The following is a 7,249-nucleotide window of genomic DNA, read 5'->3' on the forward strand; positions in this document are numbered from 1 at the left end:
GCGACATCGATATCTTTAGCACTGTCTTGAGAAGTAAACTCATTTTTTTGGATGTAGCAGATCTTTAGTACATATATCTTCATGTACTAAAGTTTTTATTATTCTTAATTGTTGTAATAAGTTTGGCTGTGTGTGGTCACGCAGAGGCTTTAGGCTGTGTGCGTTATCGCATAAGCCGGAATTTATTTCCTTTATCTTAAAAAAAATCAGTCTATCACGGATGTGGTTGATGATCAGGTCAATCAGGGAGCTGAGCCTGAGCGAGCGTGTTGTCCGCTGTGTCAGCGTCCGCGACGACTCTCCAGTGTTCTCTTGACTGTTACGGCGCCAGCTGCGGCGGGCCCCGCAGCCTTGCAAGTGGCACCGGCCATGGCGTCGCTTTGCATTTGCTGCCGGAGTGCTGGTGCTCCGGTCCGTTCTGATGGTGCTGCACAAGGCGCGTCAAAGTGCAGGCGGAAATGGATGCATGGATCATGCCGTCATGGATGGATGCGTGATGCGGCAGAGAGTAGAGTACTAGTCAATAGAAGAAGCGGATCCGATCCCATGCAGATTCTTTCCGTCAACCCGTCTGGACACGTGACAAGGACGGGCCGGGCACGGCAGCCTCGGTTCCTGCCCATCGTCATCGCCGCCGCTCCTTGCAACGAAGCGGCCGTCGCGTGCGCCCATCACCTCCCGTGGCCGCTCGCCCTCGCGGCCTCTGGCTCGCCGCCACCTTCCCCCGCGCCGCCGTGCGTGACCATTTACAGCAAGGGATGCAAGCGGGGCAACGACGGGCTTCCGGCCCGGCCGGGCAATTACAGCTGAGATCCGAGGCTTCCGGCCCGGCCGCACGCCCTCAGGCCTCAGGCATGCGGCAACGGCGGGCAACAGACCAGGCCAATACCTCTGCGGTCCCGGGGTTTGGGGTGTCCAGCCGCTGTCGGTCCGTCAGATCGTCACGGTCGCGCCTTTACCTCAAAAAAGAGAAAAAAAAAATCTAAGTTCTCTGTATCTCTGTACCGGACCTTGATCTCCCTCTGTTTTCCTCTCTACTACTTTTTTTTTCAAGAGGCAATTTATGTGCCCTTATCTTCGTACTACTACGACAGAGCATGAACACGCTTCAGCATCCGTACGTAGCACCACAGAGGCGTCAACAGCAATTTCATCGGCAGCAACACTACTGTCAGAAAGAACAATTTAACTTGCACATGCTGCCCTTTTTCAAAAAAAAAAAAAAAAAAAAAACTTGCAAGCAGCCCGAGAAACGAAACACACGGCCCAGCAAGATTGGGATGAGTTCGTCATCGCTGATCTATGGGCCTCACAGGCTTACCAGCGCCAACTTTAGGCCCTTGAAAGCCGGTGGATGCTTCCTTCTCTGTCTCCACGCAGCACGGATAGGAGAAAGCAAACATAATACTGACATCCAATCTTTCTTCCTTTACCCGAAACATCGCCTACTGTTCAGCGAAACAACCATGTTAATGATGCATATAGTACAGGGCATAAAACCAGAGATTTACTCCTTATATGCAATATAAATTTATCTTTTCCACGACAAAAAACTATAAAATATAAGAGATGGTACGGTGCAAATATAAACAATGGTTGGGGGTGTAGCTCAATTGGTAGAGCGTTGGTCAAAGCAGGATAAAGGTGCGGGGTTCGATTCCTCGCATCTCCAATTGATTTACTTTTTATTTCTTTTCACGTATGTTAAAAAATATTATACATTGCGCAAACCTAAGCATATAGTTGGAGACGTAGCTTATTTGTAAGAGTTTTGATCAGCGCATGATAAATGTGCCCTGTTTGATTTCTTGGATCTGAGGTAGCATTCTTTTTATGCTGAAATAATTTCAGGTTCATACTAAACATAATAGCGGGTTGCACGAGTGTTACCCTAAATATTAAACGAAGAACGGTTGGTCACCCATCGTTTAGCAAAAAGATAGTATACACGACCATTTAAAGGGCCTTTTAATCGTCTAAACGGTTTTGCACGACTTTATACGACTAATCGGCCCAAACTGCTACCCATTGTGTAGCATTTGCATGCCATATAAACGGTATAAATGACAGTGTAGGTGCACAAATGTAGGTCAATTAGTAAAAGTCTTCGTTAAAAAAGAGCGAAACACACTAGAGATGCAAATGCTTACAAACACGTACGCACACTTACTTCAATGAATACATGCATGTAATCCTCGAGATCGACGAAATTACCATTAGTCTATTCCTAGACGCGCGTCTCGCTGTCGACGGCACATCGCGTACCACATAAAGAACAGTGCTGGAAAATTCTAGAATAAATTTATAAAAACGCGAGCACATATGCCAAGCCTAGGAGTCGAATCTGGGTTGACAGTTTGCACATCTTAGCAGTTGAGCTGTGCTCGGTTCGGAAAAAAAAAGCTCAGTTAGTAGAGCGTTGATTAAAAGTGTGATAAAGACACATGATTCAATTCCTCCCGACCCCAACAGACCTCTTTTCGATCCTTGTCCGACGATATAAAAGTATTAAATAATTTAAAAATAATAAAATAAAAATTGGTGTTGATCGGTGAACAATAATATGGATCCAAGATCCACGCGCAATGCACTTTCTCTAACTATGCCAAGTAATTTCTCAGCTATTACTCCTCTATTCCATAGCAAAATCTTAAACTAGATACATAATTTTACTAGATATCTACTACATATATTGATGCATAGCAAAATCTATATGTATCTAGCTAGATTTGCCAAAACGAAGTACAATTTAGAATGGAGTACTTCTCATGATAAAAAAAACAGTTTAGCTTTGTTAGCAGGTAAATATGACCGGACCACGCCAATATACAATTTGCTTCTGAGGAGTAATCTGAGGAGTGAGGGAGTGTATTTTTGCATCTCTTCTCTCCTCCAAAGATAATTTGCCTCTCCTTTTACATCACCTGTTGGAAAAGATGCAGGGTATGTACAGTAGGCGCGCGGAGATGCATTTTATATTTGTATGGCGGGTGGCTCATCTGTCGAAGTCAGTCAAGGAGGAGAGAAAACATGCTACGACGCTGAGTTTTACTTTTACCGGCCATGGACTTGCACGGCTCCTGTCCGCTGTGATCGGGAGGGGAGCAGCGACAAAACACCGGTCAGAGCTGGGGGCGCACAAACCCCCATGCCTGCCTGATCAGGCGGCGGGCCTCAGCCCCTCTCTCTCTCTCCTCGTCCTCCTCATCTTCAGATTCTTCACTGCTGATCTTCTGATCCGAACTCGATGAAAGCGAAGCGCCTAGCCAGGGGCGAGCTGAGGAAGCCTGGTGGGAGCTCGATCGTAGTCGTAGCACAGGAAGAGGCGCACCGTGTAACCCAACCCAACGCATGCTGCGAGCCAGCGACGGAGCGGCTTTTCTGTTGCAGGCGCCGTAACCCCATGCAATGCATGGCAGCGTCTTGTTCTCTCGGCCTGGCCGTATGGGCCGGCTTTGTGGCATGCATGCAGTCGCAGTGCAGGAAGGCCGGCTCTAGCTCCCACGTGAGTCTCGTCTGCTGTTCTGCACCATGCTTGCCAGTTTCGGATCGGGGATATAGGCTCTGTTTAGTTGCATCCAAAATTCCAAAATTTTACAAAATTTTCTATTACATCAAATTTTTCAACATAAAATATTAAATCTACACGAAATAAAAACACTAATTGCATAGTTTTCTTGTAAATCACAAGACGAATCTAATGAGCCTAATTAATCTATGATAGGACAATAATTACCAAATACAAACAAAAGTACTACAGTGTTTTACACCCAAAAATTTTTGCAACTAAACACTGCGATAATTTCAAGGTTGCGGAGCCGGAACCGGCGGTCAGCTAGCTAGCCCGTGTTTGGTTGCAAAATACCAAATTCCAAAAAAATTTTCGGCACCTGCATGGAGACTTAAATCTAGACGAAATAAAAAACGCATTGCGACTGCTGTCTGTAAATGGCGAGACGAATCTAATAAACCTAATCAGGCCGTAATTAGATGCTAAATTGTTACAGTAATGCTACAGTAAATAATCTCTAATAACGGATTACTTAGTCTCATTAGATTCGTCTCGCGATTTACAGACGAGTTATGTAATTAATTTTGTGATTAGTCTATGTTTAGTACTTCAAATGTAGAAAGATGCCTTTTCAAAATTTTTACAACGCGCAACTAAACGGGGCCCAGTCTCTTCCTTTCAACTCACGATTTATAATTTATCACTATGGCAATAAATATACTCTTCAGATATATTCATTTCGGATTCTCCAGTACGTAACATAAGTTATACATGCATCTAGACAAGTATACTATTCCCTCTGCCTAAAATATAGATCGTTTCAATTATGTGTAGTTTTAACATACATTTGAAAAGGTTAAAATAACCTACGTTTATTTTTGATATGTAAAAAATATTTAAATATTTTATGAAATTATGTAAAAGTCCATGTGCCTCAAGCCTCGAGACGGTAAGTGCAAATGCTTGTACACTCGCACGTCCTTATTACTACGCCAGCAGTATTGGGATCCAGAGCCGGCCAGCAATGTCTCGGCAAATCTCTTGCTAAAAGGCCAGCACTGTGTACATGCCCTGTTAGTACTGTGTGATGCATGCAGAGCCCTAAACACACCCGAGAGGCCGAGAGGAAGCAGCGAGACTGCGAGAGGACATCTCTCGGGGCGGGGCGCAGCGTTTGGTACGTGACATGAAGCACAGTGAGCAGCGCCACATGGGTTTTGTTTGGTTTTTCAACAAAACTAGCGTACACGTTTTTCGAGAAAAGAATCTCGAATGTATGAAGTACTAAATAAAGTCTATTTGTAAAAACTTTTTAGGGATGGATGTAACTTTTCGTGACGAATCAAGTGACGGTAATTAATCGATAATTAGCTACAGTGATGTTACAGTAACTATCCTCTAATCGCACCGCCAAATGCCTCATTAGATTCTTCAGGGTCACTAGCGCGGGGATTTTAAAATTGGTTTGTAAATTGACTTTATTTAACACCGTAATTAGTAATCAAAGTTATTACTATTTCTAACACGCTACAATTGTAGCGCGAACCAAACAGCCATGTGATCTGCAGCTCGATCGACTTTTCGCAGCGCCAGCACTGCCAGTGCCCGGCACCTGCTGGCTGCACGCTTGGACGCACGCACGTGTGCGTCGCTTATTTCAGACATGGCGCAGTGTATGTGTGTTTTTTTCAGCTTCCGACATGCATGATGTTAAGGTCTTGTTTAGTTCCCAAAATATTTTATGTATCGAATCTTCGAACACATATATAGAATATTAAATGTAATTGAAAAAATAACTAATTACATCTAGCTGATTAGCACGAGCTGAATCTTTTAAGTCTAATTAGTTTATAATTGGATATTGTTTGTCAAATAATAACAAAATGTGCTATAGTATCAAAACTCAAACTTTTTCATCAACTAAACACACCCTTAGGCGTACTAATGCTGCTCGATGGATCATTGGTTAAAGTCTCTAGTACTCTGACGACATGTGAAGGCACCCACGAATAAATTCCTTAAAAGGCCTAAAAAATTACAGAAAAGAATTATAAAAAAGTTCTCAACCTTGAGGAAGCACTTTCTCCCTAAGATGCAGACATATCTAGCTTTGTGTTGTTGTTTTTTTGTCAAAAATGGGAATATAATGATGCCGTTGCATATCTGAAAGACTACTCTTGAGATGTCTTTACTTTTGAGATTCAAAGATAAATAACATCTCGGCAGTTGGAAGAAAAAAGGGATATTCAGAGGGATGAAGGGCAAATCCGTCCGGAATCTTTGCTTGACCAAATGAAAAGGACATACTCCCTCCGTTCCAAATTATAAGTCATTCCAAGAATCTTGGAGAGATAAACTATCTCAAGTTTGACCAAAATTATAGAAAGAAACACAAAAATTTATGACATCATATAAGTATACTATGAAAATATAGCTAACAAAGAATCTAATAATCTTTAATTGGTATCATAAATATTATTATCTTGTTATATAAATTTGGTCAAACTTGAAAAACTTTGACTCTCCAAAATTCTTGGAATGACTTATAATTTGGAACGGAGCGAGTACTTAGGTAGTTTTGTTGCACAATGCTCCCGAGACGCGCGTTAGGCTATCTCCAACCATTCCCCCACTCCAACTCCCCCCCCCAACATACTATTTACTATATTTTACTAGCTCCCTCCAAAAGATTCCTCCCACTATAACTACTTCTCTACAACCATTCCCCCATATCTATTCCCTCTATATACTATCACTCATTAACTAACTATTTATTTATCGTTTTGAATTTAAAAAATCATACAATATATGTACTATCATAATACGCATTATCATCATGTTATGGGGCTCAAACGAGATTAATATCGTAAAGAAATGGTGTGATTAAAATATAGGGGGAGTTGAAACTCACCTGAGGGGAGTTTCAACTCCCCCTGTATATAGGGGGAGCTTTGAAGGAAACCGTTGGAGAGAATTTTTTCCCAAAACTCCCCCACGTAGGGTGGGGGGCGGTTCCCGGGAACTGTTGGAGCAAGCCTTATGAACTTATGATCACGTGAGAAAACACAATGCCATGCCACGACTATAGGACTCGAAATCTCTCAGGATCTTGTCCAATATACGTGACACTGTAGTGTCGCGTGGTGGTAGACCACATGAAATATGGAGGCAGCTAGCCTCTCTCCGTGGGCCGTGGCGCTGCAGGCAGGCGATCGCACGCGGCACCAGTAGTAGCACGCACGCACACGGGCACGGGCACGGCGCGAGACACCATCGCGCCCTCCGGCGCTCCGGGCAAAAAGCCGCGGCCCGCGGCGGGGCCTCCTCCTCGGCCCCGGTCCGTTTTGTTTGCTGGCGACGGTCGACGACGACGTACGTGAGGTGACATCTCCAGGGGGTGGTGGGGAACGAAGAAGCCCCCGCCACTCCGCTCGCATTAACGCGGCGGTCGGCCCTGCGGACGAGCATCGGCCATGGCGAAAAGACGGGGGATGATGGGTGAGAGAGAAGGTTGAGGTGACAGCTGAGGTGACAACCTCTTGTGTAATGGGGAAAGAATCGCGTCGTCGTCGTCGACTCGTCGTCTCGTCTCCCCTGCTCTTGTCCCCCTCTAGCCTGACCCACGAGGTTGATATCTGCGCCGCTTGCGGGGCCCGCGCCGGCCCATCTCCTCTCTTCCTTCTTTCTCCTCCTCCGCTCCTCCCTCCATATAATATGTCCCCGCATAACTGGCTACAT

Source organism: Panicum virgatum, chromosome 1N (assembly GCF_016808335.1).
Source record: "Panicum virgatum strain AP13 chromosome 1N, P.virgatum_v5, whole genome shotgun sequence".
Classification (NCBI taxonomy): Eukaryota; Viridiplantae; Streptophyta; class Magnoliopsida; order Poales; family Poaceae; genus Panicum; species Panicum virgatum.